Below are 26,252 nucleotides of genomic sequence, written 5' to 3' on the forward strand. Positions count from 1 at the left end.
CACCTTAAGAATAAAACTGTTTCAAATTCTGATATTGTGTAAGCAAAGATTAATAAAACAAACCCAGTATTCTTCCACAAGATTTATTGAGGAAGAAAATGTTTGTACCTTGTTAGTCAGCACAGTGTAAATTCAAAGAATTAAAAGAGAACATTTCCCACGAACACAATCAGTATCATCCACTTTAGCTGCTTTTTATATTGAAGCTACATAGATAGTAATTAAATAGAACTTACAACACAGAAATATGCGATTTGGCTGGTCTGACCTCCTCCCACCCCTACTTTGTCAAATCCTATCAGTATATCTTTTTATTTTCTTTCTTCCACATGTACTGATTGAGATTTCCCATCTAATGTCATCTACTGTATGTGAGAGTGAGTTCAAACCCTAAGCATACTCTGGGTAAAGAAATTTCTCCTGATATCTGTATCGAATTTACTGATGATATTAATAATGTTAATTAATCATACTTGCAACCTGACCAAAACTTTGGGCCAGTTTTCAGCTCCTGATGGACAGAGGAAATGAGGACTCTGTAGTCAATCCAACAATGGGTCCTGGATCAATGTATTATCTCGACCTCATTTGGCAAATCTCGGAAGGGAATCGCAGAAAGTCACATAGCCCAGAAGACATACACTGGCTGCAGCCAAGTGGAGCCATGTTGCAGAAATCATAATGACAAATAGGAGAGGGTACTGTTGTTGTTACTGGTTCCACAGAGACTGCAAAACTATTCAAATCATTGGGTGATATAGTTGGAAACTCGTTGTTGCTTCCCTTTTGTTATCATCTAGGTCCATGATTCTATTTTTAAAAAGAGGGATACCCTTATGCTTCCAATTGAGAGAAGGTGGGCTTGTGCGTATGCAGAACAGTAGATGCAACCATGTCGGGGCTAAGGAGAGAGTAAGAATCTGTTCATTCATTGGATGGGTTTAAAGTCACAATGAGTTTGACTACACACTGCTTTCTTTTAATTGTGTAGAAATAGGTTCAGATTTTCAAACTTCCTGTTTAAAAACTAATGCACTAACCAAAATCAAAAGGATATCACCTCTTCAAGACAATACCAACACAGTAGAATATCAAATTGCAAATTTAAATAATCTCTGACAGGAGAATATTCCCAGGAAACTTCACAGGAATTGCAAAACAGCATAAAGTCAAGGATCCATCATGGTCATCTACAATTCTGCATCACATGATGAAATGATGATGGTATTATTCACTATACATAGCAATCAATCTTTATTAATTTGACTGTAACAGATCTAAACGCATTGCATGGAACCCCCACTGATAGAGTTTTGGGAAACATAGGGGGTCTAGAGTCACTTCTTTCTTTGCAAATATGTTATAGTTGCCATGTTTCAGACTGGGCTTTATGTACCCACACAAGAAAAAGCAGAACTCAAATAAAATAGAGCAGATGTCCAGCCCCCAGCCCTCCCAGTACTCCCCACACCACCAAGCTCACCATGGTAAGTGGGTATGTGTCAAAATAAACAGACTGGCCACCATATTTAAATAATTAATTTAAATAAATAATCAATCTTCTCACCAAGCCACATGACCCTAACAATACATTGTCCATTTCATAATTTAGCTGGCACGGACAAGGAGGCAGCAATAGACAAGCACCGTTTAGAAAAAGTTCTTTAAAAGGGTGTAAGGAAATGCAATGTGTCAGGTACCATCTTTGGAGAACTGCACACCTTGATGCAACCCCCTGAAAATAGAACTCTCCCCACTTCCCGACCACATCTGATACAACAAGCAGACAAACAGCCAAACCAAAGTAATCTCTGTATTCATAACACAGTACAATTAAAACTTTCAAAGACCCTTGAATAGTCATTTCAATTGTTCCTAACAAGTCTTTTGAATAACGAAAGTTAGCGATTAATCATTTCCAGACACCATTTTTGTTTTGAATCTTAAACAAAAGACTTTAGCAATTTATTAAATGCAGAATAACATTAGCAGAGAGAAAGAAAAATTAAAACGCATGGTAAGGATTAATGTCTGTGCTCTAAACTCAAAACATTTGTTTCCAGCTACCATTCACACGACAGACAGACAGACAAATACAGCTAAGGGATAAGTAAAAGAAAATAACAAAACTGACCAGATTGCGTAAATAGCTTTCATGATGCATTAGATTTTTTAGATTAGATTACATTACAGTGTGGAAACAGGCCCTTCGGCCCAACAAGTCCACACCGACCCGCCGAAGCGAACCCACCCATACCCCTACATTTACCCCTTACCTAACACTACGGGCAATTTAGTACGGCCAATTCACCTGGCCCTGCACATCTTTTGGACTGTGGGAGGAAACCGGAGCACCCGGAGGAAACCCACGCAGACACGGGGAGAACGTGCAAACTCCACACAGTCAGTCGCCTGAGGCGGGAAGTGAACCCGGGTCTCTGGCGCTGTGAGGCAACAGTGCTAACCACTGTGCCACCGTGCCGCCCACGGCCATTGTTTCACAGGTATAATATGGACCCTTTGGCTTTTTTAAACAAATGTTGATCAGAGTCAACATTTAAACCTTTTCTGTTCACAGGCAAAGGTAGCAATACTTCTATTGCATTGTTCATCTCTTTGGGCTTCTGGAAGCTGGTGTATCAGATCAGGTGAGGAGTTTTCAAATTGTCATACTGCCTTAGCAGCATCCCAGAATCATCTCTCAGAAAATATTACTTAAAAAGACTTTAATTCTGGTTTGGCTCTGATAGACTGATACACACTTCAGGGGCCTCAAGTACTATTCAACAACCATCATGTGCTTGGACATTGGGTGTCTTTCAGACTTGCTGGAACCAACATTCAGGCACTCACTTCACTAATAGGCAACTTCTGCTATTTGTTTAAACATAGTGGTCTTCCCAGAGATTGCTGTGTCTGCTAGAACCTTTGTAATCAAGGCTTAGCCTGCAATTAGCCCCAGATCTAACCTCACAAACAAACAAAGCTTGTTTGGTCTGCTATTTTCCTTTTACAGTCATAGAGTCATAGAGATGTACAGCACGGAAACAGACTCTTTGGTCCAACTCGTCCATGCAGACCAGATATCCAAAACTAATCTAGTCCTATTTGCCAGCACTTGGCCTATATCCCTCTAATTCCTTCCTATTCATATACCCATTCAGGTGCCTTTTAAATGTTGTAATTGTTCCAGCCTCCACCATTTCCTCCAGCAGCTCATTCCATACACGGACCACCTCTTATCACAAGTTAAGCTTTTAACACGAGCCACCCTGAAGTCAACCAGTTATTTTCAGCTCATACTTCAAATTTGACAAAACCTTAAAATAAAGCTAATGAAAAATCAACAAATGCTCTAATACATCCTGTCCTATAACGTTCTCCACTTCCTAAACCAGGCACCAATCTGTGAAACATTTCCTTTTCCTCTTCCTAATCACAATCTCTCTGACTTGCCTCTCATGATCATAATGTTATCCTCTGAGATATTCCTTCCCCATTTCTTGATCACCACCTCTCTCTTCCAAATCATGTCCCCAAAGGACTTCCTGGGAATTATACCTCCCTGGCTGTGACTCCCTACTGCTCAATTTGTTCTCACCACCAGCTATGCTGTTTATCTGACAGTGTTCAGTCAGAATCTCCCATACCAAGTCTGTCTTCTCATTTAAAAATCAACTTATTTGTATGTCTGGAGTATATTGGACCTCAACCCAGGCTTTCAGGCTCAGAGATAGGAACATTACCACAGATGGCGAGAAGAATGACAACAAGAGTCATAGAATCATAGAGATGTACATCAGGGAAACAGACCCTTCGGTCCAACTCGTCCATGCTGACCAGATATGTTAATCTAATCTAGTCCCATTTGCCACCACTTGGCCCAATACCCTCTAAACCCTTCTTATTCATTTATCCATCCAGATGCCTTTAAATGTTGTAATTGTACGAGCGTCCACCACTTCCTCTGGCAGATCATTCCATACATGCACCACCCTTTGCATGAAAAAGTTGCCCCTTGGGTCCCTTTTTAATTTTTCCCCTCTCACCCGAAACCTATGCCCTCTAGTTCTGGACACTCCCACCCCAGGGAAAAGACTTTGTCTATTTACCCTATCCATGCCCCTCATGATCTTATAAACCTCTATAAGGTCATCCCTCAGCCTGCGACGCTCCAGGGAAAACAACACCAGCCTATCCAACCTCTCCCTGTAGCTCAAATCCTCCAACCCTGGCAACATCCTTGTAAATCTTTTCTGAACCCTTTCAAGTTTCACAACATCTTTCCGATAGGAAGTAGACCAGAATTGCATGCAATATTCCAACAGTGGCCTAACCAATGTCCTGTACAGCCGCAACATGACTTCCCAACTTTTATACTCAATGCTCTGTCCAATAAAGGGAATCATACCAAATGCCTTCTTCACTATCCTATCTACCTGTGACTCCACTTTCAAGGAACTATGAACCTGCACCCCAAGATGTTTTGTTCAGCAACACTCCTGAGGACCTTACCATTAAGATATAAGTCCTGTTCTGACTTGCCCTTCCAAAATGGCACACCTCACATTCATCTAAATTAAAAGCCATCTGCCACTCCTCAGCCCATCCTCTATCGTGAGACAGTCATTTGTTTTCCCTCAATAATACCAATTGTTTAAGTTTAGAAAGGACTAGATTTTTCTGCGTCTAAAGTTTGCTATTGTCAGCTGTGACTGGGAATGTGTCTGGAAATATAATATGTTTAGAGACTTTTCCACTGTGAGCATCACGGGTCATATATATGCTAATGGAAGGCAGCTAAATGCGTCTGCATTCACTATTCAGCCTCCTGGACATTGTTCTAATTTGTAACTATAAGCACTTTGTATTAGAGCCCACTGCCATTTGAGACCCGAAGCTATGGGCAGCACTGCCTTATCCTTCCTAAGTAGACCAAGTAGGGGTTTGTGGTCATGATTATCACAGATTTTCTCCGTCTCCCTAGGACTTCTCCAACACAACTGACACTCAGCAAATAGGAAGAAGGTCAGAATGCCGGGCAGGTTTTACACAGCAAAGAGGTGTTGATGGCTGAAGGTCAATGCACTGTGAAAATGGTAAATGGTTGAACCAAATGAAACTACTAAAGCAGTGACAGGGCTGGAGGATAAGGCAGGTAATGGTGTACTCCCATCAGTCCTGCAGTGAGAAGCTATTCTGCTGCTGCATTCAATTTGAGCCTGTTTCCCATCTGTCCAAGGCCCATATTCCAGCCAGTCTTTGGTCTGTATTCCAGCCGGTCATGGGTCTGTGTTCCAGTCAATCATGGATCGTGTTTCAGTCGGTCATGGGTCTGTGTTACAGCCAGTCATGGGTCTGTATTCCAGCCGGTCATGGGCCTGTGTTCCAGCCAGTCATGGGTCTGTATTCCAGCCGGTCATGGGCCTGTGTTCCAGTCAGTCATGGGCCTGTATTCCAGCCGGTCATGGATCTGTATTCCAGCCGGTCATGGATCTGTGTTCCAGCCGGTCATGGGTCTGTGTTCCAGCCAGTCTTGGGTCTGTGTTGCAGACAGTCTTGGGTCTGTGTTCCAGCTGGTATTGGGTCTGTGTTCCAGATGGTCCAGGGGCTTTGTTCCAGCCAGTTATGGTTCTGTGTTCAGCCGGTCACTGGTCTGTGTTCCAGCCGGTCATGGGTCTGTGTTCCAGCCAGTCTTGGGTCTGTGTTGCAGACAGTCTTGGGTCTGTGTTCTAGCTAGTCTTGGGTCTGTGTTCCAGCCGGTCATGGGTCTGTGATCCAGCCGGTCATGGGTCTGTGTTCCAGTCAGTCAGGGGTCTGTATTCCAGTCAGTCATGGGCCTGTATTCCAGTCGGTCATGGATCTGTGTTCCAGTCAATCATGGATCTGTGTTTCAGCCGGTCATGGGTCTGTGTTCCAGCCGGTCATGGGTCTGTGATCCAGCCGGTCATGGGTCTGTGTTCCAGTCAGTCATTGGTCTATATTCCAGCCAGTTATGGATCTGTGTTCCAGTCGGTCATGGATCTGTGTTCCAGTCAATCATTGATCTGTGTTTCAGTCGGTCATGGGTCTGTGTTTCAGTCGGTCATGGATCTGTGTTCCAGCCGGTCATGGATCTGTGTTCCAGCCGGTCATGGGTCTGTGTTCCAGTCAATCATGGATCGTGTTTCAGTCGGTCATGGGTCTGTGTTACAGCCAGTCATGGGCCTGTATTCCAGCCGGTCATGGATCTGTATTCCAGCCGGTCATGGATCTGTGTTCCAGCCGGTCATGGGTCTGTGTTCCAGCCGGTCATGGGTCTGTTTTTAGACGGTCATGGGTCTGTATTCCAGCCGGTCATGGGTCTGTGTTCCAGTCGGTCATGGGTCTGTGTTCCAGTCAGTCTTGGGTCTGTGTTCCAGCCAGTCATTGGTCTGTGTTTCAGTTAGCCACGGGTCAGTGTTCCAATCAGTTTTGGGTCTGTGTTCCAGACAGTCTTGGGTCTGTGTTCCAGCTGGTATTGGGTCTGTGTTCCAGATGGTCCAGGGCCATTGTTCCAGCCGGTCATGGGTCTGTGTTCAGCTGGTCATTGGTCTGTGTTCCAGCCGGTCATGGGTCTGTGTTCTAGCTAGTCTTGGGTCTGTGTTCCAGCCGGTCATGGGTCTGTGATCCAACCGGCCATGGGTCAGTGTTTCAGCTAGTCATGGGTCTGTGTTCCAGACAGTCTTGGGTCTGTGTTCCAGCTGGTATTGGGTCTGTGTTCCAGATGGTCCAGGGCCTTTGTTCCAGCCAGTTATGGTTCTGTGTTCAGCTGGTCATTGGTCTGTGTTCCAGCCGGTCATGGGTCTGTGTTCCAGCCATTCTTGGGTCTTTGTTGCAGACAGTCTTGGGTCTGTGTTCCAGCCGGTCATGGGTCTGTGATCCAGCCGGTCATGGGTCTGTGTTTCAGTCAGTCATGGGTCTATATTCCAGCCAGTCGTGGATCTGTGTTCCAGCCGGTCATGGGTCTGTGTTCCAGTCAATCATGAATCGTGTTTCAGTCGGTCATGGGTCTGTATTCCAGTCAGTCATGGGTCTGTATTCCAGTTGGTCATGGATCTGTGTTCCAGTCAATCATGGATCTGTGTTTCAGTCGGTCATGGGTCTGTGTTTCAGTCGGTCATGGGTCTGTGTTCCAGTCAATCATGGATCGTGTTTCAGTCGGTCATGGGTCTGTATTCCAGCCAGTCATGGATCTGTGTTCCAGCCGGTCATGGATCTGTATTCCAGCCGGTCATGGGTCTGTGTTCCAGCCAGTCATGGGTCTGTGTTCCAGTCGGTCATGGATCTGTGTTCCAGCCAGTCATGGGTCTATATTCCAGCCGGACATGGACCTTTGTTCCAGTCAGTCATGGGCCTGTATTCCAGTCGGTCATGGATCTCTGTTCCAGCAGGTTATGGATCTGTGTTCCAGCCAGTCATAGGTCTGTATTCCAGCCGGTCATGGGTCTGTATTCCAGCCGGTCATGGGCCTGTGTTCCAGCCAGTCATGGGTCTGTGTTCCAGTCGGTCATGGATCTGTGTTCCAGCAAGTTATGGATCTGTGTTCCAGCCAGTCATGGGTCTGTATTCCAGCCGGTCATGGGCCTGTGTTCCAGTCAGTCATGGGCCTGTATTCCAGCCGGTCATGGATCTGTATTCCAGCCGGTCATGGATCTGTGTTCCAGCCGGTCATGGGTCTGTGTTCCAGCCGGTTATGGGTCTGTATTCCAGTCAGTCATGGGCCTGTATTCCAGTCGGTCATGGGTCTGTGTTCCAGCCGGTCATGGATCTGTATTCCAGCCGGTCATGGATCTGTATTCCAGCCGGTCATGGATCTGTATTCCAGCCGGTCATGGATCTGTATTCCAGCCGGTCATGGATCTGTATTCCAGCCGGTCATGGGTCTGTGTTCCAGTCAATCATGGATCGTGTTTCAGTCGGTCATGGGTCTGTATTCCAGTCAGTCATGGGCCTGTATTCCAGTCGGTCATGGATCTGTGTTCCAGTCGGTCATGGGTCTGTGTTCCAGTCAGTCTTGGGTCTGTGTTCCAGCCAGTCATTGTTCTGTGTTTCAGCTAGCCACGGGTCAGTGTTCCAATCAGTTTTGGGTCTGTGTTCCAGACAGTCTTGGGTCTGTGTTCCAGCTGGTATTGGGTCTGTGTTCCAGATGGTCCAGGGCCTTTGTTCCAGCCAGTTATGGTTCTGTGTTCAGCCAGTCATGGATCTGTGTTCCAGCCGGTCATGGGTCTGTTTTCCAGCCGGTCATGGGCCTGTATTCCAGCCAGTCACGGATCTGTGTTCCAGCCGGTCATGGGTCTGTGTTCCAGTCAATCATGGATCTGTGTTCCAGTCGGTCATGGGCCTGTATTCCAGTCAGTCATGGGCCTGTATTCCAGTCGGTCATGGATCTGTGTTCCAGTCGGTCATGGGTCTGTGTTCCAGTCGGTCTTGGGTCTGTGTTCCAGCCAGTCATTGTTCTGTGTTTCAGCTAGCCACGGGTCAGTGTTCCAATCAGTTTTGGGTCTGTGTTCCAGACAGTCTTGGGTCTGTGTTCCAGCTGGTATTGGGTCTGTGTTCCAGATGGTCCAGGGCCTTTGTTCCAGCCAGTTATGGTTCTGTGTTCAGCTGGTCATTGGTCTGTGTTCCAGCCGGTCATGGGTCTGTGTTCCAGCCAGTCTTGGGTCTGTGTTGCAGACAGTCTTGGGTCTGTGTTCTAGCTAGCCTTGGGTCTGTGTTCCAGCATGTATTGGGTCTGTGTTCCAGATGGTCCAGGGCCTTTGTTCCAGCCAGTTATGGTTCTGTATTCAGCTGGTCATTGGTCTGTGTTCCAGCCGGTCATGGGTCTGTGTTCCAGCCAGTCTTGGGTCTGTGTTGCAGACAGTCTTGGGTCTGTGTTCTAGCTAGTCTTGGGTCTGTGTTCCAGCTGGTATTGGGTCTGTGTTCCAGATGGTCCAGGGGCTTTGTTCCAGCTAGTTATGGTTCTGTGTTCAGCTGGTCATTGGTCTGTGTTCCAGCCGGTCATGGGTCTGTGTTCCAGCCAGTCTTGGGTCTGTGTTGCAGACAGTCTTGGGCATGTGTTCTAGCTAGCCTTGGGTCTGTGTTCCAGCTGGTATTGGGTCTGTGTTCCAGATGGTCCAGGGCCTTTGTTCCAGCCAGTTATGGTTCTGTGTTCAGCTGGTCATTGGTCTGTGTTCCAGCCGGTCATGGGTCTGTGTTCCAGCCAGTCTTGGGTCTGTGTTGCAGACAGTCTTGGGCATGTGTTCTAGCTAGTCTTGGGTCTGTGATCCAGCCGGTCATGGGTCTGTGTTCCAGTCAGTCATGGGTCTATATTCCAGCCAGTCATGGATCTGTGTTCCAGCCGGTCATGGGTCTGTTTTCCAGCCGGTCATGGGCCTGTATTCCAGCCGGTCACGGATCTGTGTTCCAGCTGGTCATGGGTCTGTATTCCAGTCAATCATGGGTCATGTTTCAGTCGGTCATGGGTCTGTATTCCAGTCAGTCATGGACCTGTATTCCAGTCGGTCATGGATCTGTGTTCCATTCGGTCATGGGCCTGTATTCCAGTCAGTCATGGGCCTGTATTCCAGTCGGTCATGGATCTGTGTTCCAGTCGGTCATGGGTCTGTATTCCAGTCAGTCATGGGCCTGTATTCCAGTCAGTCATGGATCTGTGTTCCGGCAAGTTATGGATCTGTGTTCCAGCCAGTCATGGGTCTGTATTCCAGCCGGTCATGGATCTGTATTCCAGCCGGTCATGGATCTGTATTCCAGTCAATCATGGATCTGTGTTCCAGCCGGTCATGGGTCTGTGTTCCAGACAGTCATAGGTCTGTATTCCAGCCGGTAATGGGTCTATTTTCTAGCCGGTCATGGGTCTGTGTTCCAGCCGGTCATGGGTCTGTATTCCAGTCGGTCATGGGTCTGTGTTCCAGCCGGTCATGGGTCTGTGTTCCAGTCAGTCATAGGTCTGTATTCCAGCCGGTCATGGGTCTGTTTTCTAGCCGGTCATGGGTCTGTGTTCCAGCCGGTCATGGGTCTGTATTCCAGTCGGTCATGGATCTGTGTTCCAGCCAGTTATGGGTCTGTGTTCCAGTCAGTCATGGGTCCGTAATTCAGTCGGTCATGGATCTATAATCCAGCTGGTCATGGGTCTATGTTCCACAGGTCATGGCTCTATGTTCCAGCCGGTCATGGATCTGTGTTCCATCCGGTCACGGGTCTGTGTTCCAACCAGTCTTGGGTCTATGTTCCAGCCATTCTGGCGCCGTGTTCCGACCAGTCTTAGGGTTGTGTTCCAGTCAGTATTGGGGTTATGTTCCCGCCAGTATTGGTTCTGTGTTCCGACCAGTCTTGGGGCTGTGTTCCGACCAGTCTTGGGGCTGTGTTCCAGCCAGTATTGGGTCTGTGTTCCAGCCAGTCATGGGGCTGTGTTTCAGCCAGTCATGTGTCTGTGTTCTAGCCAGCTATGGGTCTGTGTTCCAACCGGTTATGGGTCTGTGTTCCAGTCAGTCCTGGGTCTAAGCTAATGTCAGATGAGGTTGGAGTGGGTTGTTCCTTGGTCTGCTGTCAACCCAAAGTTAGGCAAGCTTTGTCCAGGGCTTTTCTATTCTGAGCCTGCGCATGTATGAGTTTAATCTAGAGTCTGATGAGGCAGAGGAAATGGTTACAAAGATAGGGGCAATTGGGTGGTCAGCCTAGAATTAGAAGCTGAGACTGGGAATGGTCAAGGATCATTGAGGTGGAGTTCCCCTCAATCTTGGGGGAGGGAGAGGGCAGAGATGGTGGAGGCACAGAAAGCCAGGAGAGGGGAGGGGCAGGAGTATTTTACAAAATTCAATGTTGGTTATATGGTCACCATTAGGCTAGCTTTCTATCTGAGACTTTTTAAAATTTAATTCAAGCTTCACCTTTCATCATAATGAGGTTCAAACCCATAACTCCAGAACATTAGCAAGGAGCTCTGGATTAGTAGTCCAATGACATGATGATTGGACTACCACCTCCTCATGTACTCAGAGGAAGCCCTCTTCTGAATAGTACCACGTAATCACAAAACTGTAATGGTGCAGAAGAACGCCATTCTGCCCATTCAGTCTGTATTGGCTCCATGTGCATTTTAAATTACTGCCAAGCTCCTGTTTTTTTTCCCCCTATAACCATGGACATTTCCCCTTTAAATAATCATCCAATTCCCTCTTGAAGGATCAGTTGAAACTGCCTTCACCACATTTCCAGGCAGTGCAATCCAAATCTGGACCATGAAAAACTTTATCTTCCATTGGATTTCCTACTTTACAAAACACATTGAAACTGTTCCCTTTGGTTCTCAATCTATTCACAAACTGGAACACTTTTTCTCCCTATCCAGATCCTTAATGACTTTAAAAGCTTCTATCAAATTTTCCCTCCACCTTTTCCATTCAAAGGAAATCAATCCCAACTGCTCCAAACCTTCCTCATAATTAACATACTCACTTCCTTTCCAATGTGTGGTATCTAGAATTGTGCACAATATTTCAGCTGAAGTCTACCCAGTGTATTATATAAGTTTATCATAACTCCGTAATGAAGCACAAATCTCTGTTTGCTTCTTGAGCAGGTTTTTACCTGTCCTACCACCATTAACGATTAATATATGTATATACCCAAGTCTCTCAGCTCCTGACACTCTTTAGAATTGTACCTTTTATTTTATACTTTAATTTCATGTTCTTTGGATCAAAGTGTAGTACCTCATACATCCCTGCACTGAACTTGATCTGCCACATATCCACCCACCCCATTAATTTGTCAACGTTCTTTTGAAGCTTTACGCTGTCCTCCTCACAGTTCCGAATTCTTTAACTTAAGTGTCATCAGCAAAACTTGAAATTGTCCCCTGCACACAAAGATCTGGATCATTTAATATATATCAACAAAAGGTTCCATCATAAGCAATGGTTTCATTACTGACCCCTAGCATATTCACCATGAGCATTTTCCCAGACCAAATAACTATCCGTAGACCATTAGTCTGTTTCCTACCATTCATTCAATTTTGTATCTGCATTACTACAGTCTCTTTTATTTGATTACCTATCATTGTATCACAGGCCTGTTTTGTGATATTGTATTAGAAACCTTTTGGAAGGCCAGGTACACCACATCAACAACCTTGTCCTTATCAACCCTCTCTGTTAACTCTTCAAAACCTCTAACAAGCTAGTCAGACATGATTTTCCCTTAACAAATCCATGCTGACTCTTCTGAATCAACTCACATTTTCCATGGGACAAATTGTTTGATCCAAAATAATTGTTGCAGGATGTTTTCCCATCATTGAAGAGTCCAGGAATTTTCCTGGCTTGCAGGAAACAAAGAGATGTCTGGATGACCTTTAAAATATTGCACCCAACCTTTGATCCTGCAAGCTCCCAGTAGGGGCCCATTTTTCTGTCTGCGTGTCACATGTGATTCACCTTTTAACTCACACTCCAAGTTGCTTGCCTATAAGGCAAAAAGAAAAGCAAATAATTTGTGAAAAACCTACCACTTGCCACAATATAGTTGGTACCACTAAGACATCCACCACCATACTTCAACTCAAAGTATGGCTATTCTCAGCTATTGTAAACAGTCCAACCAGGGAAAAGGCTATACTGGACCTGGTCTTTGGAAAGGAACCCAGCCAGGTGAGTGAGGTTTCGATGGGGGAGCATTTTTGAAGTAGTGACCATAATATTGTGAGTTTTAAGATACTCATGGATAGGAATGATAGTACTCCTCAGGTGAAGGTGTTAAACTGGGAGAAGGCAAACAACAACAATATTAGGCTGGAACTAGAGAATTTTGATTGGAGGCAGCTGTTTGAGGGTAAATCTCCATCAGACATGTATGAGCCTTTCAAAAGGCTGTTGGTAAGAGTTCAGGAGTGTTACGTTCCTGAGAGAATGAAGGAAAGGTATGGCAAGTTATGTGGACCTTGAATGACCAGGCAGGTTATGACCTTGGTCAGAAAGAAAAAGGAAGCATAAATAAGGTCTAGGAAGATGGGAACTGATGAAGCCCTTGAAGTATATATGGAAAGTAAGAACTTAAACAAGGACTTAGAAGGGCTAAAATGGATCATGAAAAGTCATTAGCAAACATGATTAAGGAGAATCCCATGGCTCTTTACACATATATAAAAAGCAAGAGTGTAGCCAAGAGAAGGTTTGGCCACTCAAGGGCAAAGGAGGGAATTTATTTGTAGATCCAGAAGAGCTAGGTGAGGTCCTAAACAAATAATTTGCATCAGTATTCACTAAAGAGAAGGAATTGGTGGAGGGTGATCTCTGGGAAGGGAGTGTCGAGTTTTTAAGCCAAGTTGCTATTAAAAAAGAAATGGTGTTGTGCATCTTAAAATGTATTAAGGTGGATAAGTCCCCAGGGCCTGATGGGATTAGCAGAAGGTGGAGGCAGCAGCGTCACATGCCCACAGTTCACTGACAGAACTTGTGAAGATCCAAATGAGAACAATGAAAGGAGACCTACTGGGAATTTTGAGATACAGTCCCAACTTGTTTCCTACCCTGGAAGGAAATACTTGCCCCCAATATTATAACTATTTTCCTGTAAGGACATGCCCAAGGGTATGATCTGACAAAATTTGATACTGAGCTAAAGAAAAATATGTGAGAATAATTGATCGAAAGCTTGGTAAGGGAGGGGACTCCAAGAAGGGTGGTGCAGAGGTATAGGAAGGGATTCACAGAGGGTGAAGGCACAAGTTTTTGTGACTTCACTAGTTTTTAACAGGGAGAATTGACGCAGAAACTGCTATTTTGCTTATATTGAAAAAAATGCAAACTTGTACAAGCTGAGGTTACAGATCAGCAAAGCAGAAATGTAGTTATGTGAATTCACAACAGCTGAGGATGAGTTCTCTTTGTGTTTGTTTCAGATTAGATACATCTTGTAATTTGTTTCTTTTGACTGTCAATCACAGAACTGTTACATTGTTGAAGCAGGCCATGCAGCCCATCATGTTTCTCCCAGCTCCCTGAATGAGCATTGCGTTAGAGAAGGGATTTATGTAAGAATAAGCAGCATTTATCTAAGTGGACTTTCTTTGTGCAGTTAGCAATAAACCTAATAAAAGTTTGCATTATTTTAAAATCATCCAGACGTAGCTATTTTACATTAATGTAAAACAACCTTAGGGTAATAAAGATGTTTATTTTAGGTTGTCACAATAATAATTATCCTGGAGTACATTGACATAAATGATTATTAGAGTGTAGACAGCAAGTTAACAGGGGAGATGATTTTCTTCAAGACATGACACAAAACTGTCAACTCACATCTTCATCCAAAAGATGTATTTAGAAAGGATTAGGGATAGTTAGCATGGCTTTATGCATGGAAAATCATGTCTCACGAACTTGATTGAGTTTTTTGAAGAAGCAACAAAGAGGATTGATGAGGGCAGAGTGATAGACATGATCTATATGGACTTCAGTAAGGTTCAATCTCCTCATGGTAGACTGGTTAGCAAGGTTAGATCTCATGAATGCAGGGAGAAATAGCCATTTGAATACAGAACTGGCTCGAAGAGAGAAGACGGAGTGTGGTGATGGAGGGCTAGAGGCCTATGACCAGTGGTGTGCTGCAAGGCTCGGTGCTGGGTCCACTGCGTTTCGTCATTTATATAAATGAATTGGATGTGAATATCAGAGGTATAGTTAGTAGGTTTGCTTTGATACCAAAATTGGATGTGTAGTGGACAGCCAAGGAGGTTACCTCAGAGTACAACAGGATCTTGATCGGATGAGCCAATAGGCTGAGGAGTGGCAGATGGAACTTAATTTAGATAAATGTGAGCTGCTGCATGTTGGAAAAGCAAATCATGGCAGGACTTATACACTTAATAGTAAGGACCTGGGGACTGTTGCTGAACAAAGAGACCTTGGAGTGTAGGTTCATAGCTCCTTGAAAGTAGAGCTGCAGCTAGGTTGGTTAGTGAAGAAGGCGTTTGGTATGCTTTCCTTTAGTGGGGTTGGGAGATGATGTTGTGGCTGTTAGGCCACTGTTGGTATATTGATTGCAATTCTGGTCTCCTTTGTATCGGAAGGATGTTGTGAAACTTGAAAGGGTTCAGAAAAGATTTACAAGAATTTTGCCAGGTTGGAGGATTTGAGCTATAGGGAGAGACTGAATAGGCTGGGGCTGTTTTCCCTGGAGTGTCGGAGGCTAAGGGATGACCTTGTAGAGGTTTATAAAATCACGAGGGTCCTGGATAGGATAAATAGTTAAGGTCTTTTCCCTGGGGTGGGTGAATGCAGAACTACAGATCATAGGCTTAGGGTGAGAGGGGAAAGATATAAAAGGAACCTAAGGGGCAATATTTTTGCATAGAGGGTGGTGCATGTATGGAATGAGCTGCCAGAGGAAGTAGTGGAGGCTGGTATAATTACAGTATTTAAAAGGCATCTGGATGGATATATAAGTTGGAATGGTTGAGAGGGATATGGGCCATGTGCTGGCAAATGGGACTAGATTAGGTTAGGATATCTGATGAGTTGGACCGAAGGGTCTGTTTCCGTGCTGTCCATCTCTATGACGCTATGACTACATCTGGCAATGCCACAAATGCTTATTTTATAATGATTGCATTTCTACAGCTCTTGAAAGAAGTCACCTTCAATTTACTAAAATTACAGATGTGTTATTATGTTACTTTCATATAAAGTGCACCAGACTGCCACTTCGGTCCCCAGTTTTAACCAAGGGTAAGCAGTCAGGAAGTCCTCATAACATGGCCTCAACAAATTCGTTCTCGTTCCAAAAAGAAAAGTCACCGTCTAAAGTCAAGACAAGTATGAAATATGGTAATAAGCAACAAAATTTGAAATAAATAGCAAAAATTGAAATTGACAACACAATTTTAATCATTATGAGTTGTAGAGAGCCATTTTTGTTAGGCATCATTGGACGCTGTGACATGGTAATATTCAGCGTGGAAATGGCAACTTCCCGCAATATCTTTCAGGGTATGTCGTTATTACACTGGAATCTCATTTGGACAATGAAATTTGAAAATCTTTCAACCTGAACTTGATCTTTGAAAGGCTGATCTAATTTAACAATTGTGTCTTACTTCGATAAAGTGTCAAGCCTTATCATAAACCTTTAGACTCTTAAAGCAAATGCAATGAGTAAATTAGAATCATTGGGAAACCAAACTCAATGAGTAAAATCTTATTGAGCAGTCTTGAGTAGGAAATGTAAGCTTTGTCATGGCTCCTTAACTCAGACATTTCATTTATTGCCCATTTCCAGGGTCCCCAGAAACATTCACAAAGGAACACCAGACACATTCCAAGGATGGCAGGACTCTCCTATAAGAGAGGTTGGGCAAACTGGACCCTCACCCTCTACCGTGTCGAAGAATGAGAGGTGATCTCATTTAAACCTACAAAATACTTAAAGAAATTGACAGGGTAGATACAGCTTAGACATTTTTCTAATTGGGGAGTATAATATCAAGGTTATAACTTAAAAATAAGGGAGATGCCTTTAGGACCGAAATGAGGAGATTTGTTTTGACTTAGGTAGTGAAACATTGCATCATATACAATTTATGACTTTATGGTGCATGGGTCAGTTAGACAAGGAGGGCCATAAAAATGATTCATCTCAGCACTGTGACATTGAACCCTATGCCAATGAATGTGGCACAGTCATGTAACAAAAAGATATTAAGCAAGTGTCAGTGCTGCATGAGTACTAAGCCCTTCTCCTCCCAGACCTATATCACTCAGGGAAGGCACCACTGCATATAAGAGGGTTTTGCATTATATTTACAATTCAGCTCAGTCGGTCTGGCAGCATCTGTGAAGAGAGATCAAAGTTAACGTTTTCGGTTCAGTTCTGAGGAAGGGTCACCGGACTTCAAACATTAACTCTGATTTCTCTTCACAGATGCTGCCAGACCTGCTGAGCTTTTCCAGCAACTGCTGTTTTTGTTTCTGATTTATAGCACCCACAGTTCTTTCAGATTTTATGATGATTTGTTCATGAATGCTTTCAACCTGTGCTCTGCCTGTGATGTAATTGCCCCTTTGAAGAGCCTTCTGTTTCTCAGAAATGGAGTCCACACTTTTGATGAGCAAACAAACAAACTCTACCACTCCAGGCAAGATCACAGCCATTTCCATTTGAGGGTACCATTTAGCACTCGACAATTCGTGGAAGGCAATGCAGTTTGCATTCGACATTGTGAGTACCAAGCTCAGCCTGGTCATCCCATCTGGTCCTCCAAGTGCCTTTCTACACGGGAGTCAGTGGACAGCCCATATTTCCTGAACACCCACTTGTTCTCAGTCACCACCTTGAACTGAGACTTCAATTCTCATCCTTACCCCTTCAGCACCATCACTGTGGTTTGGTCATTCCACCATTATGCTCCACAGTTCCCCTGTCGAAGCCATGGTAGTTTTGCCTACCTATCACCCAACATTCCCTCAAATTATTCCCACTGTGGTGCAGAAGTCTGAGGTCCATGCTCCCACTGTAGTCCTCTGAAAATGGAAGTAAATGCCATGAACTGAGTCAGCCGTCAATTGGCACGAGTGAAACATACAAACCATTGCATGGCCATGTGCAGCTTAAAACGAACATTGTCCAACAACTACCCCCCCCACCGTATCCCATGTCCTCTCATTCACTACTGTCTCCCCCTTTATATGTCAAATTTCTCCCTTTCACTGCCTTTGTATCCTCTGCCTTCAAGGCTGCTGCCTCCAGCCCCCTACTGTTGTGTCTCCCAAGGTCCTACTTTCCCGGGACTTTAGGCTCCATCAGATTACTTCTCTGCTTGCTCCAGTTGTGCAAGGGATAGCAAGTGGGATTATGTACAGTAGACTGCAAGCCTTCACCAGACTGATCCAATCATCACAATCTCACTTTCAGGAAAATTGAAGGGATTGAAGGTGGATAAATCCCCAGGGCCCCAGAGTTCTTAAAGAAGTGGCTCTAAAAATAATGGAGGGCAATGCAGATTACATTGGTGGTCATCTTCCAAGAACCTACTGACTCTGGAAGAATGTCTGCAGGTTGAAGGGGAGCTAATGTTACACTAATATTCAGAAAGGGAGGTAGAGAGAAATCAGGGTAGATACAGAGAAGATGTTCCCATTGGTGAGTGCGTCCAGAACCAGAGGTTACAGTTTGAGGATTTGGGATGGACCATTTAGGATGAGATAAGGAAACATTTCTTCACCCAAAGAGTGGTGAGCCTGTGGAATTTATTACACAGAAAGTATTTGATGCCAAAGCATTGAATGTATTCAAGGGGCAGCTAGATATATCTTTGGGGCAAATGGGACCAAAGATTATGGGGAGAAAGCAGGATTAGGCTATTGAGTTGGATGATCAGCTATAATCGTGATGAATAGCAGAACAGGCTTGAAGAGCCAAATGGCCTCCTCCTGCTCCTATCTTTTATGATTCTATGTTTCAATGTTTCTAAGAGTCTCCCCAACTACCAATCCATGTCATTCAGTCCGCTGACTCTCCCCCAAACTCTGCCTGCTTCAACCAACTTGGACAGAGACGCCCCAATAATGATGACCAGAACCCTGACTGATTTGCATGCATTTCCTCAACAAGACAACCCACTAATCCCCTGACTGGCTGCACTAGACATGCACGACTGATTGTGGCCCACTCCCCGGACTAGGGAGTCTCCCTGCTATAGGAAGGCTGTTGCAAAACTTGTAAGGATTCAGAAAAGGATGTTACCAGGATTAGAGTTTTGAGCTATAGGGAGAGGCTGAATATGCTGGGGCTGGTTTTGCTGGACCATCTGAGGCTGAGAGGTGACCTTGTAGAGGTTTATAAAATCACGAGGGGCAAGGAGAGGGGGAATTGAACCTTGGACCCTGGTGCTGGTTAGCACTGCTGCCTCACAGAACCAGGGTCCCAGGTTCGATTCCAGCCTCGGGCAACTGTCTTTGTGGAATTTGCACGTTCTCCCTGTGTCTATGTGGATTTCCTCCAGGTGCTCCGGTTTCCTCCCACAGTCCAAAGATGTGCAGGTCAGGTGAATTGGCCATGCTAAATTGCCCATAGTGTTAGATGCATTAGTCAGAGGGAAATGGATCTGGGTGGGTTGCTCTTCGTAGGGTCAGTGTGGACTTGTTGGGCCGAAGGGCCTGTTTCCACACTGTAAGGAATCTAATCTAAGCTAATCTAATCTAATCTTTTCCTCAGGGTAGCAGAGTCCAAAACTAAAGGGCAAAAGTTTAAAGTGCGAGGAGAGAGATTTAAAAGGGACGTAAAGGGTAACTTTTTCACGCAGAAGATGGTGCGTGTATGGAATGAGCTGCCAAAGCAAGAGGTGGAGGCCTAGTTGCAACATTTAAATGGCATCTGGATGGGTATTTGAATAGGAAGAGTTTGGTGGGATATGGGCCAAGTGCTGGCAAATGGGACTAGATTTGGATATCTGTTCAGCATGGATGAGTTGGACTGAAGGGTCTGTTGCCAAGTTGTACAGCTCTGTAACTCTGACTACGGTGAGATGGACTCCCTGACCAGACTATGCCAAGTAGATGTCTGAGCTTAACCCAGTGGATGTTATCTACCTATACTTCCAAAAGGCCTTTGATAAGGTGCCACACGGGAGGCTGCTGAGCAAGGTGAGGGCCCATGGTGTTCGAGGTGAGCTACTGGTATGGATTGAGGATTGGCTGTCTGCAGAAGGATCTAGACAGTTTGGAAGAGTGGTCCAGGAAATGGCTGATGGAATTCAATGTGAGCAAATGCGAGGTCTTGCACTTTGGAAAAAAGAATACAAACATGGACTACTTTCTAAACGGTGAGAAATATTGTAAAGCCAAAGTACAGAGGGATCTGGGAGTGCTAGTTGAGGATTCTCTAAAGGTAAACATGCAGGTTGAGTCCGTGATTAAGAAAACAAATGCAATGTTGTCAATTATCTCAAGAAGGTTGGAATATAAAAGCACTGTTGTGCTACTGAGACTTTATAAAGCTCTGGTTAGGCCCCATTTGGAGTACTGTGTCCAGTTTTGGTCCCCACACCTCAGGAAGGACATACTGGCACTGGAGTGTGTCCAGCGGAGATTCACACGGATGATCCCTGGAATGGTAGGTCTAACATATGAGGAACGGCTGAGGATCCTGGCATTGTATTCATTGGAGTTTAGAAGATTAAGGAGAGATCTAATAGAAACTTACAAGATAATACATGGCTTGGAGAGGGAGGACGCTAGGAAATTGTTTCCGTTAGGCGAGGAGACTAGGACCCGTGGACACAGCCTCAGAATTAGAGGGGGTAAATTGTGGGCGGCACAGTGGCACAGTGGTTAGCACTGCTGCCTCACAGCGCCAGAGAACCGGGTTCAATTCCCGACTCAGGCGACTGACTGTGTGGAGTTTGCACATTCTCCCCGTGTCTGCGTGGGTTTCCTCCGGGTGCTCCGGTTTCCTCCCACAGTCCAAAGATGTGCGGGTCAGGTGAATTGGCCATGCTAAATTGCCCGTAGTGTTAGGTTGTAGGGGTATGGGTGGGTTGCGCTTCGGTGGGTCGGTGTGGACTTGTTGGGCCGAAGGGCCTGTTTCCACACTGCAAGTAATCTAATCTAAATTCAGAACAGAAATGCGGAGACATTTCTTCAGCCACAGAGTGCAGTGGAGGCTAGGACGCTAAATGTCTTCAAGGCAGAAATTGATAAGTTCTTGATGTCACAAGGAATTAAGGGCTACGGGGAGAATGCAGGTAAGTGGAGTTGAAATGCCCATCAGCCATGATTGAATGGCGGAGTGGACTCGATGGGCCGAATGGCCTTACTTCCGCTCCTATGTCTTATGGTCTTATGGACAAATCCCTGGACTATCTGAAGACACTGGCCTTGTCTGTACTGGGACCCCCTGACTGACCATAGGCCTCCTTGAGGTAACTAAGGACTACAACTTCCAACTTTGTTTCAACTTTGACATGTGACAATTTGCAGTGTCCTTATCTCACAGGGAGTGTTGATTCAGCTCACAGCTAAACTGAGGTAACGCAGGAGTACTGTGTTCCTTTAAATTGTGGCTGAAGTGACAAAAAGGCATCACAAGGCAGGAGTGCTCTGAGCATGCTAGTTGAGTGAGCGCTAAGACAGCAAGTGTGCATCCCTGATATACAGCCTTGTATAATCCAGGAGTTAGGACCCTGTCTGTGCAGCAAAATGACCTTTCAGCAGTTTCCGATGAAAAGTGCAAAATTCACAGAGACATAGATTCATACAACTTAGAAGTGGACCCCTCAGTCTAACTCATCTGCCCTAACCAGACATCCCAATCTGACCTAGTCCCATTTGCCAGCATTTGTCCCTTCACACTCGAAACCCTTCCTATTCATGTACTCATCCAGGTGCCTTTTAAGTGTTGTGATTATACCAGCCTCCACCAAGGCCTCTGTCAGCTCGTTCCTTATATGCACCACCCTCTGCATGAAAAACATTACCCCTCAGGTTCTTTTTAAATTTTTCTCTCGTGTTAAACCCATACCTTCTAGTTTTGGACTCCCCCACCCTAGGAAAAAGACCTTGGCTATTCACCCTATCCAGCCCCTTCAAGTTTTTATAAACCTCTAAATGGTCACCTCTCAGCCTCCAACACTCCAGGGAAAAATGCCCCAGTCTATTCAGCCTCTCCTTATAATTCAAACCCGTGAGTCCTGGCAACATGCTTGTTAATCTTTTGTTCAGGCTCTCAAGTGTAAAAACATCCTTCCTATGGAAGGGTGACCAGAATTCAATGCCGTATTCTAAAAGTGGTCTCACCAATATCCTGTACAGTTGCACCATGAGCCACAGGGACTCTTCCTGTTGTAGCTGTGAAAGGGATCTTGTGGGAACTTGCTGTGTGCAAATTGATGGTGATGTTCTCCAGACTACCGCAGAGGTCACATGCTGGAGGAAGTACCACATTGATTATGAAACACCTTGCTGGACTGAGGTTGTGAAAGCAATATTTAATGGAAGTTCTGTTGTGTACCCTGACTAGTGGTAAGGAGCTGGAACAGCATTAATCCTTCAAACTGTTCTCCTATAAAATGAGTTATTGTCAGTGTATCAGTGAGGCTGGTATATGCCAGTCATCCATGGATGCTGTGTGCATGTAGCCACTGCCTTTGTGACGTTACTGTGGAGTTTCCAAGATGGAGGTCCAGAGGAGCAAGCGACAAGCTGGAGTTGCCAAGTATTCGCTCTGACAATCGTAAGAATTTCTCAACATCTCGTTTCTCACTGGAAAATTGATAGTAAAGAAAAGTTAAAAGACACATAACACAAGGTTATAGTCCAACAAGTTTATTAAGAAGTACTAGCTTTCAGAGCACTGCTCCTTCATCAGGTAGCTGTGGAACAGGGTCATAAGACATAGAATTTACAGCAAAAGATTACAGTGTCATGCAGCTGAAATGATATATTGAACAAACCTAGATTGCTGTTAAGTTTTTCATCTTTTAGAATGGGTTGCAGGTGTCAGTTCATTAATATGTAAATCCCAGAACTTCTTTTAAGTCACATTCTCTAGATAACTTACGATTTATAAAAAAAATAGTGGCATCTCAGCTCAGACAATGTATGAAAGGTGTGAGTTTAGAGTCTGTCTGTATCCCAATCTTTCCAAAGTAGGAATTTATAAAATATTACATGGATTGGCTGCTTGCATTGACTGCCTACAGATTGTGCATCTTTTGAGCAAAATGGAATGTATCTGCAAATATAATTCTGCAAAGGCAAATTCACCCCACAGACTTTGCACATTTGCACAGAGATAGCACATTTTGGCAATCATTTGGCCAGTGATATGAGATACTGCCGCCAATTTCCCTGTCTGATCACCATTGAGCTCCCTCTATCTATGATTGCAATGTTTTGTGAACTTTCCCATTGCTTTGCCCCACCATTGAGACTAAATTTATAGTTGAAAAGTGTGGTGCTGGAAATGCACAGCTGGTCAGGCAGCATCCGAGGAGCAGGAGAATTGATGTTTCAGGCATAAGTTCTTCATCAGGAAGGTGGAGGGAGTGAAGGGGGCGATGAGATATATAGGAGGGTGGGAGTGGGGCTGGGGGGAAGGCAGCTGGGAAGTTGATAGATAGATGTAGGTGGGAGATGATGGTGATAGGTTGGAGGGGATGGTGGAGCAGATAAGTGGAAAAGAAGATGGACAGGTAGGACAGTTCAAGAAGGTGGTGCCAAGTTGGAGGGTTGGATCTGGGATGAGGTGGGGGAGGGGAGATGAGGAAATTGGTGAAATTGATGTTGATGCTGTGTGGTTGGAGGGTCCCATCCTTATCAGCATTCCGCAAGACCATTTCTTCCGCGACTCCCTTGTTAGGTCCAAGCACCCCACCATCACCACACCCCCCAAACCCCCCCCCCCCCCCACTCCCCCCACCAACCTAACCTCCACTACCAGCACCTTCCCTTGCTGCTGCAAGAGCTGTAAAACCTGCGCCCACACCTCCCTCCATCCAAGGCCCCAAAGGATCCTTCCACGTCTGGCAGAAAATTTCCTGCACATCTACTATGTCCATTGCTCTCGATGTGGCCTCCCCTACACTGGGGAGACAGGACTCTAATTCGTGGCACGTGTCAGGGAACATCTCTGAGACACATGAACCAAACAGCCCCACACCCTATGGCAGACCACTTCAACTCCCACTTCCACTCCTCCAAGGACATGCAAGTTCTGGGCCTCTTCCTCTGCCAAATCCAAGCCACCCAACGCCTGGAGGAAGAACGCCTCATTTTCCACCTTGGGACCTTCCAATCACATGGGATCAATGTCAATTTCACCAGTTTCCTGATCTCCCCTCCCCCCACCTTATCCCAGATCCAACCCACCAACTCAGCACCATCCCCTTGAACCGTCCTACCTGCCCATCTTCCTTCCCACCTATCCATTCCACCCTCCACTTCGACCTATCACCATCACCCCACCTGCATCTACTTATTGCCTTCCCAACTACTATCCCCCCCAGCCGCCTTCCTATTTATCTCCCAGTCCTCTTTCCCACCACCCGCCCCCACACCCCACATTCCTAATGAAGGGATTATGCCTGAAACATCAACTCTTCTGTATCTCGGTTACTGCCTTACCTGCTGTGCTTTTCCAGCACCACATTTTTTGACTCTGATCTGCAGCTCTCCTTCTCAGAGTTACTTTATAGTTCTCAAGTTTATGACTTTCATTCCTAAGTCCCAACCTTTTCACCACAAATCTCTTATCCTTTTAAAACCCAGCTATTTGATGAAGCTTTTAGATTAGCTCATTACCTTGTCAACTGTCTATTTTCTTTTTGCCTCCCTCATTCCTTTATGAAATTACATGAAATGTATTTTCTATGTAAATGGCAATTGTCTTCTTACCGATGTATTATGAAAATTAATTCACTTGGTTATAAACAAGTTAATAAATTATGTTTTATCCTGATCTAAAGAGGTAAAGAACTTTCTGGCAATTCACAGAGTGTCATCACAAATATGTTGTTGTGAACGATTCCTGTTCAGCATTCCTTCCAGAATACGTATGAGGTTAAGCTCTAATGCCAAGCAGAGACACTCTTCACAAGCATGCTATAATGTCCCATGCAAAGGGTACACCTCTCTGTATGGTGTGTTTATATAAATATGATCAATTCAATAATTATGAACATAACTATAAATTTAATCCCACCTTCCAGTGTTGGCATCAACCTTTCCTTATGTGGTTTGCCATCTGTTATGGGTGTCAGGTTTAGCTTCCATCCTATTTTTGACTTTCAACTCACAAGTCAAAACAAAACCATGGAAAACATACCTATAATTTCATAATCTGTGCTATCAGTGGCCATGGCGGAAAACTAGATGCATTAATTTAAAGACCAATCCTTGAATTGTACATAACAGCGAAAAACAGACTTGAGTTTCAGGAACAACTTGGTGTTGTACACTGTTTCTCCTTGGACAATGAACCTATTGGCAACACAGCTTGGCCTTGTGCAAACAAATTATTGTTGCATTGAATGTTGAAGGCCAACAAATTAATAAATAACTATGTAAACAATAGATATTTGTACAGCAGCTCTCACCCATGCTTGGGCTTGTGTCTGTGAATTAACCCACAGAGACAACATCTGACAAGGTTTTTCTGAAAACCGCTGTGCTACACTGGTCATCTGCACATTTCCAATGCCTTGTTCTGATCTTGCATACAGATTACTGAGATTAATTTTTTTTATGATTATTAACTGTGCTCATTAACCTAATTTGCTGATGACACAAAGGTAGGTAGGAAAGTGATTTGGTGAAGAGGACCTGCCGCCAAGGCTCATGATCTACCACGCTTAGCTTCTCCAGTCAACAACTCTCACCCATCTCATCCTCCACCATTACTTTCCCTTCCTGTCCTCTGGCTAAAAAACTATGCAGACTCCACAGAGTCTGGCAGCTTCCAAGCAAGCACAAAGTCAGTGAACATTAAGAAATGAAGCTAAGAGCTATAAGATACATCCTGCGTTGATACACAAGATGCTGTGTTTCCCTGTGCCTAAAGTGACCAGGCAGGAACCTGCAGGTCAAAGGTACCCCTCAGCCACAAAGTGAAACTCTGAATGGCTAAAGTAGATTCTGAGTTGGTCCAAGATCAGCCATGATAATGTGGGGAGGTTGGTCGTTTGTCGATGCTGACTTCAGTTTGGGGGCAGTCAGTGCCCTTAGAAAATGCCAAAAGATGTTGGTCAAGAGACCTGAACATGGAGTCCCTAAAGAAGTGATTGGCGATCTGCATCCATCAGGTAACTGCTCTGACTTGACTGTCAGAATTGATGCCCTCTAGTTTCTCATCGGCACATGGGAGAATTGTAACCTACATTTAAATGAGGCAAGATTGACGAATGATGAAATACAAATGCATAGATATAAGGTTTTCATCAATTGTTGGTGAGTGTCTTATTTTGGCATTGAAAAGTCCTGTTTTCACTTTAAGCATGCCTTCCATCATGTATGACACAATCACCTTGCTAAATGAAACAGACTTTAAACAGATCAAGCAGTTCAAGTTTGGGTATCCATGATTCTCAGCAGCATTGAATTACATTCAGTCACAAGCTATAACCTATTGTGCAGCATATTCCCCCACTTCACCATTATCATCATGCCAGAAGATCAATCCTAGTTCCATGAAGAGTACTGGAGGGCATACTATTAGCAGCAGCAGTCATTCCTAAAAGT

Source organism: Chiloscyllium plagiosum, chromosome 9 (genome assembly GCF_004010195.1).
Source record: "Chiloscyllium plagiosum isolate BGI_BamShark_2017 chromosome 9, ASM401019v2, whole genome shotgun sequence".
In the NCBI taxonomy this organism is placed as follows: domain Eukaryota; kingdom Metazoa; phylum Chordata; class Chondrichthyes; order Orectolobiformes; family Hemiscylliidae; genus Chiloscyllium; species Chiloscyllium plagiosum.